The sequence below is a fragment of the Vipera ursinii genome, assembly GCF_947247035.1.
Source record: "Vipera ursinii genome assembly, chromosome: 5".
Lineage (NCBI taxonomy): Eukaryota > Metazoa > Chordata > Lepidosauria > Squamata > Viperidae > Vipera > Vipera ursinii.
Genome location: NC_139518.1, coordinates 50306946 through 50328243, shown reverse-complemented (window position 1 = coordinate 50328243; position 21298 = coordinate 50306946). Strand labels below are relative to the sequence as shown.

Sequence of the window (21298 nt, the reverse complement as noted above, 5' to 3'; positions counted from 1 at the left end):
ATTACTAGAAGAGAAATTTGAATTACTAAAAGAAACGCTTTTAAAGAAAGCTGAAATTATTTTGGGGGAGGAGGAGAGGGAGACAGTTTCTGCAGTATATATGTAGTTATGTTGATGCATGGGTGTTATTTCTCAAATGAGAAATAAGTAAGCCAGTATTGCAAGCTAGTAAATAGATACCATAAACATATACATATACAACCACACACAATTACTACTAATTTTGAAAAATAAGGAAATAATTATATGGATTTTAAGAGAATTAACAGCAAAAAAACTGATCAAGACTTTGAATTAAGAAAGTTAAAAACTTATTTTCCAAGCTTTCTATTTTCTCTTTGATTGTTTAACTTCTATAGTTATCTGGATTACTAATATTCAGTTTTTTTACTCTTACTTTTCTTCCAAATTTGCAATCTTTTCCCCATTTTCTCTTCAATTGTAGCCAAATCCCATTTAGCTGATACAGTCACTGCTATAATTAATCATGTCTGACATTCTTCCCTAATTCTTCAAATGTCCTTTGTAAAATCTCTGCATAATCTCTTTTTCTGTTAATCTCTGTAAATGATCCTCTTCTCTTCTGTAATTTACATTTGTTTTGGTGTTATTTTTTTGGTAGTGGCCATTTTTCTTTCTCTAATTTAGAATCTTGAAAGAGGAGGTTAAAAGGTAAAAGGCAGAAATAATAAAAATAATAATATAATAAATAAAAATAATAAATAATAAATAATAAATTAAGAGGTGAATAGTGATGTAGACCAGTGTTTCTTAAGTTTAGCAAATTTAAGATATGTGGACTTCATCTAGAAGTTGAAGTCCACCTATCTTAAAGTTATCAAGGTTGAGAAACACTCATCTAGACACTGAACTAATAAAGACATAATTTTGTTTAAGATTGAAAGCAATTCCAAAGGAACATGGTAAAGATATTAGAGAAGAAGTTGTTGAATCTTTAATAAAGTTTTCACAATGGGATGAAGAATATATAGATGAAGAAATGAACAAGTGTACCCAATTGATACAAGATATGGAAATTAAGAAAAGTATCAAGATATAAACTTGTGCACTTTGTCAGGAAGAAGAAAAGAGACTAGGTTCTGCAATAACATTTTAATATGAAATGAATTCAGAAGTAATTCTGCTATATCTATTATGGCAGTATAATTTTCTAAATTAGGAAAAGCTCCAGATCCAGATGGACTATCAGCCTTCTATTATTTATATTTTGATGATGAATTGTTACAATCTTTTTTAAAACGATGGATTCTGTTTTGAATAGTAGTAGTTGCACAGGTACAAATATAGCATTAAATCCCAAAGAACATATACGCATCATTCTACCACTATAGTAGCAAGACAAGGACATGCATGGATGTACTATTGACAGATAGTTGAAGTGGCTGACATTGGAAAATATTACCAGTGGCTGGAAAGGGTTGGAGTGAAAGACATAACTAAAGCACTCATAACAGCAGCATAATAACAAGCACCAAGCACCAGATCCATAGAAGCAGGGATCTACCATATTACACTGTGCAGAGAGGCTTCATACACCATTTAACAAATAGTGTAAGATATAGACAGGAACAGTATATACTGAATGGTGCAGTAAACTAGCTAGCATTGGGTACAGGAGCATCGGCATGGTACATAAGCTAGACCCTCCCACAAGGGAGAATAACAAGGCTAACATTCTATGGAAGTTCTAGATCCAGATAGACAGGCAGGTACTGGCTAATCAACCAGCTGAGATCTACAAAGATCAGAATCATTCCAGGTGTCATATTCCCTGTGACACCATCAAAATCAAAGTTGGACTTTAAAGAAATAGAAAAAAGGAGTATTGAAGCTTTTGAACTTTAGTGTTGCTGAGAATACTGTGGACAATCAAGAAGACAAAAAAAGGGATCGTTGAACATTTCAATCCAGTATTACCTCTTGAGGCACAAATGACCAGGCTCAAATTATCCTGCTTTGAACACATTATGTAAAGTGCCAGTTCTCTGGAAAAGAGTCTGAAGCTGGAAAGGTATAAAGAATGTAAGAATAACCAACAGCAAAGTGGATGGACTCAGTTACAGTGGTGATAAGTCCCACTGGGAGACTTGAAGCAATAGATTGTCATGGAGAACATCCATTTATACAGTCACTACAAATAAAAAAAAAAAATAATGGCACATTTTTCTCCTTCCCTACCTATCTTCCTACACACACACACACACACACACACACACACACACACACACACACACACACACATGCAGTATCATTCTTTTATATCATATTAATGGGTTATGCTATTGTATAAATTATATAAAAATGAAAGCAAGCAATATATACAGTGACAAATAAAAATAATGGTGTAGTAACTGTAGCAAGGAGCTGCAGCACTGGCTGTAGTAGTGTTGATGGAAGCATATAAATGAAAAGAAAAAAACGGGTCCCAGTTTTAGTTGCAATGATGCCTGTAGAATGCTTTAGTTTAGTATGTCTACCCTTCCCAGCTTGGACATGGAGCTTTTTCTTCTTAGCATAGATATATTTTGTAGGCAGATGATCAATGCTTTTCAGCAGAGGTAAGACCGAGCAAATAATGCAGTGAAGGATATGGATTTGCAAATCAATGCATTCAAGAACAAGGTAGTTGTGTTTGACAAGAGAGAAGAATTGCATTTATTTGTTTTGTTGTTGTTTTCTATTCAGCCACATGAAAACTCTGGCAATAAGATCTAAGTAAAACTTAGAAAACAATCTTCACGACTATTATAAAATTAAAACAAAAATACAAGAAAGGTAAAAACATGTACAGCATGAGAGTTAGAAACAATCTGTGTAGAGATCCTAGTTTTCAAACATTTTTTTTAAAAAGGTGTTATTACTCTGTAGAATGTCAAGAGTATGGAGGCCATTCAGATTTCAGGGGACTACATATTCCCCCGGGGTGGGACAGCTGTTGAGCTTTTATATAATTTGATAAACATCAATTTGCCTACAGGGGAAATAGGTCGACAGACGATGCCATAGCTACTGCTTTACACTCTGTAGCAAGTCATCTCAAGAGACCTGGAAGTTATGTCAGGATGCTTTTTGTTGACTACAGCTCGGCTTTCAACACCATTTTGCCGAGCATTCTCATCGAGAAGCTGACTGACTTGAAATTCTCCCCCGCCATCCGCGATTGGATTCAAGACTTTCTTAGGGATGGGTTACAAACAGTGAGGGTTGGGTCTGCTTTGTCCACCCCCCTGAAGCTTTGCACCGGCACGCCACAGGGCTGTGTGCTTAGCCCCTATCTGTACTCTTTATACACTTATGATTGTGTATCATCTGACCCATCCACTGCGATAATCAATTCGCAGATGATACAACTGTGGTGGGTCTTATTACAGGTGGGGATGAGACAGCATATAGGGCGGAGGTACAAAAACTATCCATATGGTGTAGTAACAACAACTTGCACCTAAACATTGGGAAGACGAAAGAGATGGTATTAGACTTATGGAGAAAAAAAGAGGAACCTGCCCCACTTTACATCGGGGAGGACTGTGTGGAGAGAGTTTCCTCCTTTAAATTTCTGGGAGTCTACTTCTGTGAAGATCTGACCTGGAAAGTTAACACAACCCAGGTGGCTAGAAAGGCCCAACAGAGGCTTCACTTTCTTAGGGTCTTGTGGAAGAACAGTGTAGAACAACGGCTAATGACCCTCTTTTACCATTCTACTATAGAGAGTGTCCTCTCGTATGGTATTGTGGTTTGGTATGCTGGTTTGACAGCCGTGGACAGGAAAGTATTACAGAGGGTAGTGAGCACAGCAGAAGAAATTGTGGGCTGTTCCCTGACACCACTGGATGACATCGCCAGGGCTCGTTGCCTTGGAAGAGTGAGGAAGATTCTCAGGGGTGACTCACACCCTGGACGGTATCTCTTTACTCTCCTACCATCCGGTAGGAGATATAGGAATATAGCCAGCCGTACAAACAGGCTGAAAAATAGCTTTTATGCGTCAGCTGTTAGGCTTTTAAATGGGACATAATCTCTGTGAACGTATGCAGAATTGACTTGGGAGGCCGGTGTGTGGTGTAGTTGGTTCACATGGTGTGGTAGGATGGAGGGTTTGTTGTCACTGTGTGTTGGGGGGAGAGAGCACGGGGGGAGGCTCAGCTAATCTCAATGTACACATGTACTTTGACAATAAAGGTTTATTATTATTTAATTAGCAAAGATCTAGATGTGGCCCTTGCAACTAGTAATGCAGCCCTACAAGATAATAAAATATAAAAAATAAAGAACTTTGTTATCTATACATTAATTATATTATATATTTTATATGTTGCCAGTACAATTTCTCTTCACTCAGTGTAGCCTAGGCAAGCCAAAAGGACAAACATGATCTAGATCAAGCAGATATCTGGATCTATCCTATCTGAATGTTTACTAAGATTAGAAAAATTGAGAAATGTTAAATTATGAAAATATTGATTAAAAGGTGGAAAACAGTATGCGGTCTGTTGTAAGAAATGAACGTTTTTAAAAAAATGTGAAAATGGCTATTTATAACTATTATATTACTAACCAAGAGAGTTGATAAGTTTAAAAAATAAATTGGTTATTTATGACCTGGTGTATAGCGAAAAAAGGATAAAATGATCTGGAGAGGCATTTTGGTGCTTTTAGTAGAAACTAAATTATGTACACTTATTCATATTAAAATAATTTATATAGCTGCTCATTTTACAACAGTGGTTCTGTTTCAAATAAAGATGGAAGATGAACGTTCTTTTTAAATCTTGGCATTTAAGATGTGGACCACATCACTAACAAAGTTACCTTGTGTGCACAAGTAAATTATTACTAAGTGTATTTCTAAAAGCCAAGGCATATCTATGAAAGTACAACAATTTATTTTAGATGAATATTTGATTTACTTATTTGCATGGTTTAGCCTTCTGTCTCTGCTTTAATACATGCACATTTTGCAAGAAAACTGGAAGCAGTTATTTGATACCTGTCTTTATTTTAAGAGTAGAAAGTGATAGGAAAAGCATGGAAGGAAGAGGAAGAGGGAAAGAAAAAAAGAAATTTATATTCAGCTAGCTTTATTGATAACTTCTTAAAATAATTTCAGTAGCAAGAAAATCACTGTTATGATTTACAATATTTAACAAAAAGGAGCTTTACTGGTTCCCATCCATTGTAGTTTCTTTGGCAGGCTTGTTTCTCCACTCAGTAAGTTTCTACTGCAGCAAATTCAATTTTACATTTTTCTTTCAATATTAAATTTTGAAGACCTTTCATTTTGATCCTATCCAAATCATATATCTTGTATTTAGTACTCTAGAAACAAAGAATTATTCCTTACCATTTAAATATGAGTCTATGGGGCAATATTACCCTCTAGCCTGATAAAAAGAATTCAAAGGCACCATTGTTATTCCAAAATCACAAAATTGGAAAGACCATTTAGTTCTTCAAGGCTAATCTTATGTTCTGTGCAGCAACTCACATTACCCTATCCCAAGCAGATGGCTTTCCACTCTCTATTTGAACATATTTTGCAAAGAATTCTGCCATCTTACATGGTAACTGGTTCTGCTATCAATCTGCTTTTCTTATTAGGAGGATTTTTCTAACACTTGAACTTGCTTCCCTCTCGCTTAAAACTTTTCTGCTCTGCCCTATGTTTCGAGACAGTAGAGAATCTCTTTCTGTGTGATACCTTTCAGTATGTAAAAAGTGTTATCATATGCCCTTTTCCTTAGTTACTTTTTCTGAAGACAAAAGATTTTCAATTTACTCAACCTCATTTTATAAATTTCCAGTTTCCTGATCATTCTTGCCATTTGCTGTTGGTCCAATTTCTCAGTAATCACTATGGGAGACAATACTTGAGGTGACATCTAACCACCTTCCCATGATTTGAAAACCATGTTTCTGTAATTTATTTAACAGAGCCTTGGTGGAGCAGTGGGCTAATGCCTCCTTAAGTAACACCAGCTGCCTGCAATTAGTGCAGGTTCGCGTCCCACCAGGCTCAAGGTTGACTCAGCCTTCCATCCTTCAGAGGTAGGTAAAATGAGGACCCAGATTGTTGGGGGCAATTAAGCTGACTTTGTAATAATGCCGCTTGGGGGTGTGTGAAAAAGCCCTAGTAAACAGGCATATACATAGAATGAAGGCTACTGCTAAGCTTGTAAGCCGCCCTGAGTCTTCGGAGAAGGGCGGGATATAAATGGAATTAAAATAAATAAATAAAATAAATAATGCTTTTTAGCTACCATGTCATATTTCAGAATCGTATTCGGCTTGTATTCAGTGACAATACCAAGGACTTTTTTATTCTTTCTGACAAGATGAGATGATAAAGCAAGGCAAGACAATATAATACAAGACAAGACAAGACAAGATAAGATAAGGTAAGATAAGATAACCTTTGTTGTCATTTTTTTTACCATGGGAACATTGCCCCAAAAAATGAAATTTAATTGCTTGCTCTCAAAAGTGTACAGATACATAACACACATTTAAACATGTTACATACAACATACATATAAACCTTCATCCTTACATACAAATAACATAAATATTATATGTTGAACCTTTATCTGTAGTACAAACCGATTGATTTTAATCCCTATCCTTCATATGATTCACATTCACATTTACGTGCATTAACCAAGCACATTCTTCTCAGTTAAACTTGTTCTAGCGGGTCTTCATTTACATAATGCAGATCATAGTTCCTTAAATTCTCTTCAATGACACAGTTTCCATAGCTAGTCATTCACTTGCAACTTTTTTTTTCCATTGCAATCCTCTTCCGTGGACTGAAAATGAGAGAAAATGCCAGCTGAGTCCCCATGTTCTTCTTAGAACTTCAAAATCTGTGATGTGCTCTTGTGGGTATAATTTATGCCATGTGGATTCACCAGGATTTTAGTGGTCTTGATGAGCCTTGACAATCGTTTCATTTTATCCACTATCCATAATTCCAGGAGGTATCAGATCTATTCTCAGTGTTATGAAGTAATCAAATATTTTCTGCACTATAGAGTCATCATCCTCTCCCATTTGTCTCTTGAGGCTCCATCATTTTGTCGTCTATTCAGTCTAGTTCCTTTTTCTTTCTCAGAACCTGTATTGAAAAATGTTTTTCAATTCGTGAAACAGAACAGCTTTTGAATTTGTTCTTGCTTTTCTATTAGATTCTGCTCCTTGTGGAGAATTGCTTATCTATTAGCTCTTGTTATAAGATCTCCTTTACGTGTGTAAAATATCTTCATTTTCTTTTCTGAAATGAGGCACTCTTTCAAGCCATTTACTGTTTTCTTCATATCTCTTTTACAATACCCGAAAATGAGCTTTGTTTTCCCCAGTTATTTTCAAATTTAAAATTCAAACAAAATTTTATGTTCATTATTTTTAAGGGATATTATTTTTTATTTCCATTTCTTGTTTCAAGATACCCTTAACTAAGCCATACAATTGTGCAAAGGTTTGACTTAAATGTACTGCTGTATTGCTTTATCACTTTTTCTGCAATGACTTTTCTTTAGCAGTCTAATTTCTTTTTCCTGTTTGTAATGCTGTTCAAAGACTATAAAAAAGAAAACAAAATGGCAGTTCCTTTCCTTAAGCATTGCAGTGAGTTTTCATTTGCTGTGTACACTAGCTTTTAATTTTATTTGGGGGGCAGGAATGTCCCATAGGATTTATAAGTTATAACTGCAGAAATAGTTCCATACATTTTATCTTCTCTTCTTGAACTACCCCGGGAAATTCATGTTTGTTCCATCCTTGATTATTGACTGCCTTAAATTCTGCCCACAGTTTCTATGGTGGTCTCTGCTTGCTCATTAAAGTGGTAATGTTTCAATTATTCGAGATGGACAATCTTTGCAATCTGTAGCTATTTAGGAAATTCTGTGAATAGTTATAACTAAAAGCACACACAATGCTTATAATTCTGCACCAAATAAAATGTTTTTACACTTTGAGTGCTTTTCAGCCCATACGATTCATAGCTTTCTTGGCTGTACTGTTTTCTTCCTCATCCCTTCCTTCTATTGAACTAGAAGATGTTTGCAGCTTTCATCACTGTAAAAGTTTTAATAAAATTGCAGTACTAGGTTTGTCAGCTCTCATTTTACAATACAATCACCATTTGAAAATGTGTTGAGAGGGAAAGAGGGCTGAGAGGGCTGTTAGCTATATTCTAAGCCTAAAACCCAATAGTAGCAAATTGCCCACACTGAAGTTTTCTTGCATGTACTTTAATGTGTCCATTTTGGAAATATTTGTCAAGCTTGCAGATTATTATCCGATCTTTAAACATAGTGTATCGAAGAACATATTAGAATGATCCAAGACAATGCAATAGAACTAAAGAAATTTCAGAAACAGAGAACATGGAGTATAAGGAACTTGGAAAAGTGTTAAAAGCAATTTGACCATATAATTGTAGCAGATAAAATAGAACAGTGCTTTTTTTGTGTTTTTCCTTGGGGTAAATAGAGGTAAATTATTCCTTCTAGAGCAGGGGTGTCAAACTCAATTTCACTGAGGGCCGCATCAGCATTGCGGTAGCCCTCAGGGGGCCGGGTGGGTATGGCCAGGGGGTGTGTGGCCTACTGGGTGGGCGTGGCCAGCTCTACATCGTTTGCATTGAGGGTGCCTATGGGGGCCTGGGCAGGAGTGGGACAGATCTGAGGGTCTGTGGCAGGAGGGTCTCTGGGCCAGGGCCAAGGCAGCGGGGGCCATTCCCTCACTGTTTCCAGGATGGCTTCGCGGGCCGCATGAAACCACTTCACGGGCCGGATCCGGCCCCCGGGCCTTGTGTTTGACATGTCTGTTCTAGAGCTTGTATCTTGTTTCTGGACATAACAAAATAACTTGTAAATGTATAATAAAATGTGATATCTTACTGCAAACCAAAGTAATGTGAATAATGTTCGGGATATATAATCTAATCTAAAGTTTTTAATATGGAATATTAAAAGGTCCCAGATTGTTGGAGGTAATATGCTGATTCTGTAAACTAATAAGAGAGGGCTGTAAAGCAGTGTGAATTGGTATATAAGTCTAAGTGCTTTTGCTATTATTACAACTCTATTATAAATAGACTTTATTTATTTAAATATTTGTATGGCTGGTCAGATTATATAAAACAACCCTTTGCAGCTACAACCAAATATTCAACTAATAAAAAATAAAACTCTTATAAAGTACCAAACACCATAACATTCTGTGTCTCAAGAACACATGTGCTGGGTGCATCTCCAACATTGGTCCAACTCCTGCGGACAGAACCATGTCTTAACAGCCTTTCAGCTGTACTGTACTGTACTGTACTGTACTGTACTCTACTCTACTCTACTCTACTCTACTCTACTCTACTCCACTCCACTCCACTCCACTCCACTCCACTCCACTCCATTCCATTTCATAATATAGGTGCTACTACAAAAGCCCTACTTCTAGGTCCCATTTTTAATAAAGGGGAACTGGAGTGTATCCACTCAGACCAATTTTCTGGGATGGGTAGATGTCCCTAGGCAGAAATAAACTCCAGATGGAGAATCCAGATAAAACTACAGGTTCATTACATTTCTGAAAATGTTACTGTTTATAGAAAACATGGCATGGTAATGTCGAAGAAAAACACCAGTTCCCAGACACCAATTCAAAGAAGTAAACAATAATTTCTCTGGCCAAACCCCCACCCTCTCACATAGTCCATGTAAACAATTTCACTTTGTTGTGGGAACCATCTATTTCCTCTCGTTACCTGCTGCAGTGTCCTTGGAAATGTTTCAGGCTCTCATGGTCTTAGCGAAATTGTAGAGTTTTCATTTCTCCATCTAACCCATTCTAAAGCAACACCTCCCCTCCTTTACTCTGATGGCAAGTTGAAACGAAGAGGCACATAGCTGCCAAAGTTTCATTCTTGACACTCTGATTATTTATAATCTCTGATTATTCATTCATATTTTAAACATCAGCTAGTTGCTTAAAATTGTATATCACATTTGAAATATACCATGTTACAGGTGGTTGGTAAACATTAATAGGTTGTGAGTGTTTTAATATAGCACCACTTTAAGTATAAATGAGCTGGAAAAAAATCCAACCTTTCAATTATTGCAAGTTCTGTAATTTTCCGATTGTGCCACTAAAGTATTTATTTCCCCAGCAGTCTTTAATATATTGTATCTAAGAGCCTGCAAAGGTAATTGCAAAACTATTTATCGTGAATGTGAATTTTCTCTTTAGTCTTGTTCTGTTTCATTTTTTCCTTATTTTATTTTTTTTAAATAATATTTTTTTCTGTTTCAAAATGATCACTCGAGAAATGATTCTGCTATTACCCAAAGTTTTTGTAAGACATATGAAAGAAAATATTATTTGCTATTTAAGCTGTTATCAGTCTCTCCTGGGATTTATTTGAGTAAATTACCTCTACTTTTGGATCAATATATAATAATAAAAATAACGTAATAATACCCAGGATATAAATTTTAGAGATACTACAATTACAAAAGCATGCTTTCAGGCAAATCCATCTCACTGAAATATGGTGCCACATGGCCATGCAATTGATGATAGTGGAGAAAAAGATTGCAGGAAGGAGGAAAATCTATGTCAAGTTTAAAAAAGAATTTTGCCTGTATATTTATTTGTAAACAAGTTTCATGAGCAGATTCTTCCAAATAAACAGTAATAAACCTATTGTTTAATTTAATGTTGTTATAAAGTTCTGTGGCAATAGGGGATGAGCAAAATATAATAGTATCTGGAAAGAAGTTTTTAGATTGAAAGATAAGAGATCTGAAGGAAATGGGCGGTTTAGAAATAGGAAATATAAGTAAATAAATAAAAATGTGTTTGTTTGTTCTTATCTCAGAGCAATTAAGCCTGCAATTAATGGAATGGGGCTTTCAAAGTACATATGCAAAGGATTTTCTGTTGTTTAAAATATTTTCTTTTAATATTCTGATTTTTTTCTGTATAAAACTGTATTAAAAAATTATATTTCTGAGTGCTTTCCTTTTAAGATCATTTCGGACAAGTAGAATCCTAAAGCAATGAAGAATCAAAGTTGAATTTGTTTGAAAGAGGGGAAAAAATCACCCAAAAAGGTACAGGCTAACTTGTATAAATTCTACACTGTTTTTTATAAAGAGCTAGTACATTTGTTCCTTGTACTTCTCAATGCCATCGTATCTTTACATTTTCAGTTAATTAATAAAACTCAACTTGGTAGTATCTGCCAGCACATTCATACTATTAATAGCATAGTGTCTTCTCATCAGATATTATTTCCTGTAGGCTTAGGTCTTGTTTTCTCTTGTCCTGTCCTGCATTAATTGTTGCTTTTATATCTTTCAAACTATGCTGTACAGTGCATCTCTTTAAAAATAAATGGGTTGTAGATGCCTTCAGTCTTTTCCTTTTTACACTCTTAAGAGTGTATTAAGCTATGATTAATAATATGTGTTTAGTATTGTGTAATACAGGATTATACACCCTTCAAATTTCCAAGACAAGATGTTAGCGACTATTCTTCTGTTGTAAGAATTAATGGTTATTAATGGTTATTTTCTTTAAAAGGGAACCTGAAAAATTACATAAAGTTAATCAATCAATTTATTAATATGGAAGAGAGTAGAAAAAATAAATGAAGAGAATACAATAGGGACTATAGATGTATAGGGTTGGCTGCAGTGCTTTTTTTGTAAAAGAAAAAGGTGCCGGAACTCACACATGTCATACAACCCACCTTGCCTATCCTACAAGGTTCCATCCAAAAAAGGTGCTGGAACTCCGTTCTGAGCATTCTATGAGAAAAAAAGCCCTGGTTGGCTGCAAAAATTATGTCTCCAACAATAAAAATTCATTAGAAAATAAATGGTGATAACTGTTAATGTGTGTGCTGTGTGACTTTAAAATATTGTAACATTTTTCTTTTCACTGAAGCAAGATTCTGGTCATCTTTCTAAAAACAAATAGAGACAGAAAATTAGTACCGTACAAAGTGTAAAAAAATAATGTTTATACATTTATTCAGAAATGAAGATTTTTTTATTAGAACTAAAAGCCAAGGAAGATGATCTAATTTCGATAGCAAACAAGAGAAAAAAAATCTCATTAAAAGAAGTGAATTGTATACATTTATATGGGGACTTCACTCTGCAAGAGTTTCATGCCATTCAGAAATGTGTACAGCAAGGTGAAATAAAATCAATGAAGGAGGAGCTGCACAGTGTTGTAGTCTATTTAAATTCTTCATTTGGTACACAATAGCAACATTTTCTTCTTTTCTAATTTGATTGATATATTGATTGATTGATTATTTATTTATTTATTTATTTATTTATTTATTTATTTATTTATTTATTTATTCATTATCCATATTTCTAAACCACCCATCTCTCTCGAAGAGGGGCTCTCTCCCAATTACTGTAGGCTTGTATATATGTTTGTGTGTGTGTGTGTGTGTGTGTGTGTGTGTGTGTGTGTGTGTGTATAAATAGAGGATAGATAGATAGACAGACAGACAGATATAGATAGACGTCTTCCAAATGATGATCTGCTCTTACAGATATTCCTATGGCAGTGCATGCACATACATGAATATAAATCTATGAAAACCATGCAAAAATGATGAGATACTTTTCAGATGAGAAAAGAGGTGTTTTGTATGTGTTACCATGTGGTATGAAGCATTGCTTTGGAAAGACATGCAGGTACTGTCTATTTTTCAGCCTCAGGATTACCACTCCTTCTGTCAAAGGTAAGGCCTTCACTTAATAAATAAATAAAAAAGGGATCCAATTGATATCAACCTTTCATGATGAAAGAGCATCAAACAGAGAATGAAGCAGCTGTTCTCCTCTGAGAAAAGTTAGTATGATTTTCTGGCTTTGGCATGAATACTTCTTAAATTAAAGAAAGGGGAGGGTTGGAAGGGGGCTAGTAACAAAGGTTCTTTGAAAAATGCTGTAGTTTCTTTGCATATTTAAAATACAGAAATAACGAGGAGTGACATATTGTCCATATGATCTTGAAAAGTGACACGTATGGTCAAAATTTTAATTTTAACATGTTTACCTCATAAGGTCCATACATGAACATACCTTTATTTTTTGCAGTTTTTATTTATTATTCCTAATGAAGGTAGGGTTTAAGACAATCAAAATGGTATGTTGTCCTATTACTGAGGTTCATTTCTTAGTATAAAATTTTTTTCTATGTTCCGATTTCAAAAACCTTCCTGATGGTCACAAATTCCTATCAGACAATCTATTCAGTTATTATTACCAAAGATGCCCATTGTTCTTGACAAACTGACCGTTATTCTTCGGTTCCAATTAAAAGCAGTTTCATATTCTTCCACAGGATAAATTATAATTGGAACTGTGACCCTTTAGTAGCACTATTATTTTTCCCAGTTTTTATTTTTGATATACATTACTGAGGACATCATATGCATTTGCAATATAAAAAATGCACATTTTTAATGTAGATTTCTTAATGGTACACTTTTTTTTCATTTCACATAAAAAAATTGGAAGAAAGGGAAAAACTAGAGGAGAATGCAGGGCAATACGGTTTATTTGATTTTTACCATTTCTACTTTTTTACCCCAATTATTTTTCATGTGTTGATAACTAGATAATGAAATTTACTGTGGATGTTCTGCAATACCTGTTTTTCTTTTCACAATAGTTCAAGTGTTAAAATATCCAAGATTTATTTTTCATTTTTAGAAACTCACATGTCACACATTTGAAACAATGCTCTGTCCAGCTATGTTTGCAGCATGAGTCACCTAACGACAGAAATATAAAGGTCATGCTCTTTAAAGGAGATGCCTCCAAATACAGAAACCGTCTTGCTTTACTTACTCCCTTATTTAGATTTTGAGCACATTCATGACTTTTGCTTTATTTGACTTCTCGGATCTTCATTTGTCAGACATCCCATTTGAGGAGGCTTTGATATTTGAACAGACATGCATTTGAACTACAGTATTGCAATCCAAATGCCAATTGCAAAGTATAAAATATTGACACTTCCATTTGGGGGATTAAATTTGTATTTCAGTATGGAAATGGTTTCAATTAAAAAAAAATAAAGTTTTAAAAACTGGATTACCAAACAGAATTTTATAAGTAAGAGCTAATTTAAATCTGTTTTATAATATTAAATGCTAACACAAACAAAATAAGAATCAATGTTTCTTATCATATCGAGAAATAGGAATTATTATGCTATACTTTAATTTTCCATACAAACTGGAATATTTGTTTTTATTCCAACGCACACACACAGAGACATACATATGTGTCTTATCAAACCCTAGGTATTATTTCTGCCTCTTTTATACTTGTATTGTGATCCTGGCATTCACATGAGGAAGATCCTGTCATGCAATTGTGCAATGCGGCATTTATCATTGTGATGAAATGATCAAGATTCATAGGACACCATGGGGACTCAGCTACTTACCATTTGGTAGCCAGTTTTGTCTTTTTCCTCACCTGTTGTACTGTGAAGCAATTAAGTCTAAAGTTGTGAGAAACCTATTGTATGTCTCTTGCTCCTCTCTGAATGTCCTTCTGCCTTTAGACCTTGAATATCTTTTTGAAGCAGCTCAAATAAGAATCTGTCCTCTGAAATATTGGCTGGGACAGAACCATCTCATTTTCCCCCCCTGCTGAACAGATTTTCAGAAGGACCATACCCATAGATTTATTTTTCTGTGGCATTTCTGCCACATTCCTAATATAGCTTAAAATTATAAAGCCATTTTAAATAGAGTTCTTGATTTAGATGTATATTATAGATCTAATAGTGTGACGTCTCAAAGAGGTCTCTTATTTTTACCCTTCTTCTGCTACACAGAAAGCTTTAGATCTGATATCTAAATATATTGATTTGTGCTTAGATTGTAAGCCGCCCTGAGTCTTCGGAGAAGGGCGGGATATAAATGGAATTAAAATAAATAAATAAAATAAATATCTATGTTAGTTGAAAATGTGATAACTTTTTGATGGTTTAAAATGTATATTTCATTCCTTTTCTGGTAAATGATATAGACCGCTTAACCCAAAACCATCTCAGAGTAGATTAGAATGTCTGGTCCAGCATGGTATCAGTTAAATGATTGGTGGCCCCCAGGGGGAGGGCATTCTCTGTGGGCGCGTCAGACCTGTGGAACCGCCTTCCGGTTGAGCTCCGGATGGCCCCCGACCTGCGCTCCTTCCGGCATGATTTAAAAACCTATCTATTTGAACAATCTGGCCTGGTTTGGGGTTGGATTTAAATAAGTTCTTAACACATTTTTAGTATTGTATTCTTGGGCATAATTATTTAATTTTTTAATCTCTTTTTTAACTTTTGTATTTACACTTTTGATATTTATTGCCCTGTACACCGCCCTGAGTCCTTCGGGAGAAGGGTGGTATAAAAATTTAATAAATAAATAAATAAATAAATAAATAAATAAATAAATAAATAAATAAATAAATAAATAAATTTTGGAGATTGGGATTTTAAAGGATTTTTTTTAATCCCATTTATATCCCACCCTTCTCCGAAGACTCAGGGCAGCTTACAATTTAAGCACAATCAATGTGCTTAGCAATAGCCTTCATTCTATGTATATGCCTGCCTATTAGGGCTTTCACCCACCCCCCCAGCGGCATTATTACAAAGTCAGCTTATTGCCCACAACAATCTGGGTCCTCATTTTACCTACCTCGGAAGGATGGAAGGCTGAGTCAACCTTGAGCCTGGTGGGATGCGAACCTGCACTAATTGCAGGCAGCTGGTGTTACTTAAGGAGGCATTAGCCCACTGCTCCACCAAGGCTCATTTTTGAATGTCCTTCTATGAACAGGTTTTGGAATATATCCTTTGTTGGGGTAGTGTGGGTTTCACTTTCATTTAACTGAACAGAAATTTATGTTCTGTTCTCAGGCACTGTTTTTTAAAAAGTGTTTTTGTTTTTCTGCAGTATAAAGTGTGCTTATTTCTGCGGATGCCACGATGGTCGCGAGTACTGATGGTAGCTGTGCTGTCCATTCTGAAGTATTCTTAATGTAACAAGCATCAGCGCTTCATAATCACTTTGAAAGCCTTTTGATGGTTTTATATAACTTTGTCTAAGGATACATATTGTCTAACGATACATATGAATGCAGAATAGACATTTAAGAAAGCTAAAAGCACAATAATGCACCATATTTATTTTAGCATTGGATAAAAAAAGTAGGAAAGAATATAAAAAGATTTTTTTTGTTTTTAGTATTTTGTACAGTTCAGTTGTACATGCGTTTCCTCCATAGTTAGTTCTGCTAAATTCCAGCTGAAGCCAAGTCCCAAGTAATAGTACATAAAATTCCACCCGAAATGGTACGAGTTTAAAAAAAAGTACAAAAATTCAAGACATTAGAAAAGAGTACTACTTAGCAAGATAGGAAGCAAAGCATAGTTAATGTGCTAGACTTTTAATTTAATGATCTAATTTCAGTTTAAGTGCTTTACTTTTCATATACGGTATTTAAAAAGTAACTAGGGGCCAAGGATACTTACTGATGTAAGCTGGAAGTCTTCATCTAGTGGGGAATGATACATTGCAATATAAAAAATCATTTGTGACACATTTTAATTTATAACTTTATTTTCTTCTCCCCTTTCCCCAGTACATGTGATAGTTCTCAGATTCTAAAGACATAGATTAAAAAGAAAGTAGCAGTTTGGGCTGGAGCAGTATTTGGTGCTTTCGGATAATTAAAAATCAAATCCTTGTGTTTCAACTATACTACTCTTCTCATACACATATTAACAAACTTAAGAGATGTTAAACTGAAAAAGCATGGCAACAGAGAAGCAGTTTCTGTATCTGTTTAGCTCTGTTTATGTAACTGTCTCAGGGCATGTAATGCATCAACAGAACTATGTTAAGTCACCCAACTACTCACCCATATAATTCCATCACATGAAAGCACAACAGTGTATCAGGAAACATTCATTGTCAGATGTGTGTTGGATGCATTGTATTTCACTCTCCGTATGATTCCAGAGAAAGGGTTTTTCTTCTTTGTTGAAAAGTGGATTTTTGCGAGACAGATTTTCTACTGTAGCATCTAGGAAAATCAGAATAGGTGTCAAGTATTTCTTTGCTCTGATGCCCAACATATCACTGTCAAGTCAAGCATAGCCCAGCATCTCATCATAGTTTACTTTCACTTATACAAGAACGTAATCATAGAAGTCCAGCTTAAGCATGTCTAAATGTGGTGGAGGCCTAATTTTCAGCCAATGTGATACTTTTAAATATATTTTGAACTATTATTTAAATCCTATGGTTATTTTTTTGAATAAAAAAATAAATAAAAACACACACTTCTCATTTAATTCTTCATCCCCACAAAATTTAAAAAAACCTAGCTATTTAATAAATTTCACATTTTCATCAGTCAAGGAAAGATGTGCAGAAAAAGGTTTCTCCATGCGTGATTGAAATTTTCTAGGAAGAAATGTGTTGCCCTAATTTGTGCATTGACAATTTAGAATTTGCAGGATGGATACCAAAGAACAAGAATACCAAGGAAGATATCAGAACAGCAACACATATTTAAGAAAGTTCATTAAGAAATTGTGCCCAAATATACTTCCAGAGCCAAAAGTAGTAGTAGTAGTAGTAGTAGTAGTAGTAGTAGTAGTAATGATGATGATGATGATGAAAGTTGGAAGGGACCTTGGAGGTCATCTAGTCCAACCCCCTGCTTGGGCAGGAAACCCTATACCATTTCAGACAAATAGCTGTTCAGTCTCTTCTTAAAAACTTCCAGCGTTGGAGCATTCACCACTTCTGAAGGCAGGTTGTTCCACTGATTAATTGTTCTAACTGTCAGGAAGTTTCCTCTCAGTTCTCGGTTGCTTCTCTCCTTGATTAGTTTCCATTCGTTGCTTCTTGTCCTGCCTTCAGGCGCTTTGGAGAATAGCTTGACTCCCTCTTCTTTGTGGCAGCCCCTGAGATATTGGATCACTGCTATCATGTCCCCCTTCATCCTTCTCTTCATTAAACTAGACATACACAATTCCAGCAACCATTCCTCATATGTTCTAGCCTCCAGACCTCTAATCATCTTTGTTGCTTTTCTCTGCACTCTTTCTAAAGTCTCAACATCCTTTTTACATCGTGGTGACCAAAACTAGATGCAGTATTCCAGGTGTGGCCTTACCAAGGAATTATAAAGTGGTATTAATACTTCACGTGATCTTGATTCTATCCCTCTGTTAATGCAGCCCAGCACTGCGTTGGCTTTTTTGGCAGCTGCAGCACACTGCTGGCTTGTATTTAAGTGATTGTCCATTAGGACTCCAAAATCCCTCTCATAGTTACTACTGTTGAGCAAGGTACCACCTATACTATACCTGTACATTTGGTTTTTATTGCCTAAATGTAAAACTACTTTTTTTCACCACTGAATTTTATTTTGTTAGATAGTGTCCAGTGTTCCAGTTTGTTCAGATCCTCCTGTATCTTAAGCCTGTCTTCTGGAGTGTTGGCTATTCCTGCCAGCTTGGTGTCATCTGCAAATTTGATGAGTTCCCCCATCTGTCCCCTCGTCCAAATGAAGATGTTGAAGAGCACTGGGCCCAGAACAGAACGCTGGGGCACCCCACTACACAGTTCCCTCCATGTAGATGCAGTTCCATTGAGGTTCACATGCTGAGTATGGCCGGTCAGCCAGCTATGAATCCATCTGGTGGTGATGCTGTCTAACCCACATGTTTTTTATCTTATCAAGTAGTAGGTTGTGATCTACTTTATCAAATGTCTTACTGAAGTCCAAGTAAGGGTGGCGAGATCCAATTATTTTTCCACCCTCATCGCATCCGGAGATAATCGCCCGGCTGCCCTGTTCAGAGTGACCCGCTCCCTTCTGAACCAAGAGGTGAGAGAGGAACCCTTACAGGGTCGAGCCGAGGAATTCGGTCAATATCTGTTGGATAAAATCGCTCGGATTTGAACCGGCCTGGACTCCAACTGGGCAGAGTCTGAGGAACAGGACATGGACAGTCTTGTCGACGTCATCTGGGAGGAATTTGATCCTGTGACTCCAAAGGAAGTGGACAGGATTATGAGGAGGTTGAGCTCCTCCACATGTTTACTGGACCCATGCCCTTCCTGGCTGGCTTATGCAGCCCGAAAGGGGATACGAGGCTAGTTTCAGGCGGTCATCTCTGCTTCTCTGAGTGAGGGTCACTTCCCCGCCTCCTTGAAGGAGGCGGTGGTGAGACCTCTCCTCAAGAAGCCCACCCTAGACCCAGCTTCATTGAATAACTTTCGTCCAGTCTCCAACCTTCGCTTCCTTGCAAAGGTTGTTGAGAGTGTGGTGGCGCATCAGCTTCCTCAGGTCCTGGAGGAAGCGGATTATCTAGACCCGTGCCAATCGGGCTTCAGGCCGGGCTACAGCACGGAGACGGCATTGGTCGCTCTGATGAATGATCTCTGGAGGGCCCGGGACAGGGGCCATTCCTCTGTCCTAGTCTTATTAGACCTTTCAGCGGCTTTCGATACCATCGACCATGGTATCTTGCTGCGGCGCCTCAGGGGATTGGGAGTGGGAGGCACAGTTCTGCGGTGGTTCTCCTCCTTTCTCCTGGGACGCTCGCAGTCGGTGTTGGCAGGAGGACAGAGGTCGACTCCGAGGCCTCTCGTTTGTGGAGTCCCTCAGGGGTCAGTTCTCTCGCCTCTCCTGTTCAACATCTACATGAGACCGCTAGGTGAGACCATTCGTGGTTTTGGAGTAGGGTACCATCAGTATGCTGATGACACCCAGCTTTTCATTTCAACTCCAAACAGCATCAGTGATGCCCTCGACGTGATGTCCCGTTGCCTGGAAGCGGTCCGGGAATGGATGGGGAGGAACAGGCTTCAACTCAACCCGGACAAGACTGAATGGCTGTACATACCGGCATGCCAGGATACTCAGAACGTTCCATCCCTTAACATAGAGGATGAGTTATTACCCCCTGTTAATAGGGCCCGCAACCTGGGTGTCCTCCTAGACTCACAGCTATCCTTGGAAGATCACATAGGAGCTGTGGTCAAGGGGGCCTTCACTCGGGTTCGACTGGTGCGCCAACTACGACCTTATCTGGACCTGGATGCCTTACGTACAGTCACCCATGCACTTGTGACCTCCCGCCTTGACTACTGTAACACTCTCTACATGGGGCTGCCCTTGAGAGCCACTCAGAAGCTTCAACTGGTGCAGAGTGCAGCTGCACGAACACTTTTGGGGGCGTCCCGATACTCCCATATCACACCTCTCCTCCGTGAGCTGCACTGGCTTCCGGTTGCCTTCCTAGTGAAATTCAAGGTGCTAACAATGACATACAAAGCCCTACATAGCATGGGTCCGGATTACCTACGGGAGCACCTTCTGCTAACGTCAACACCCCTCCGTCCTGTGCGCTCCCACAGAGAGGGCCTCCTCAGGGTGCCACCGCTCAAAGAATGCCGGCTGGTGACCCCCAGGGGGAGGGCATTCTCAGTGGGTGCGCCAACCCTCTGGAACTCCTTGCCTACCGAAATCCGGATGGCCCCCGACCTTCGCACCTCCCGGCACGACTTAAAAACTTACCTGTTCCAGCAGTCCGGCCTGGCCTGATAGCTCTTGGGGTTTCATTTGTTTTTACTATCGTTTTTTACTATTGTTTAACTGTATACCTACCTTACTCTGTACATCGCCCCGAGTCCCTCGGGAGAAGGGCGGTATATAAAAACAAATAAATAAATAAATAAAATAAAATAAATAAATTAGTCCAATCTGCTGCAGTGATCTGGAGAAATGAGAACAGCCTCCAGAATCACAAAGGGATTGCTTTCTTGAGCAAGTTTTATAGCTTTCAACCTTTCTCCTCCATTCTGAGTTATTTAGCTTAGGTTTATCGGCAAAATAAGTTATATATTAATGATACTTAGGTATATTAAAGATATTAAGCACCTGCTAAAACAAACAAGCAAAAAAAGAAATATTTATCCTAATTGTGGTTAGAACTAGAAGTTTGTTGTCTCTCAGTTCACAAGAGTAAATGAGAAGAGCTAATTTCTCTAAGCAGCCTCTCTTCCAAGTGTAAATTAAAAATGCAGATCAAAGACAGGACAAAATAAAAATATTCGTATCATCTATATCAGGGGTTTCAAACTCAATTTCATTGAGGGCTATGTCAGCATTGTGGTGCCCTTGGGACTGGGTTGGTGTGGCCCATTGGG

The 21298-nt window shown here is 37.2% G+C and overlaps 1 protein-coding gene across 1 annotated transcript in view; it reads left to right on the top strand.

Moving 5' to 3' along the window:
• The window catches only part of LOC310641653 (VPS10 domain-containing receptor SorCS1-like), a gene marked incomplete at its 3' end in the record, with an annotated part of 432565 nt that overhangs the window by 194672 nt on the left and 216595 nt on the right, over nucleotides 1-21298 (top strand).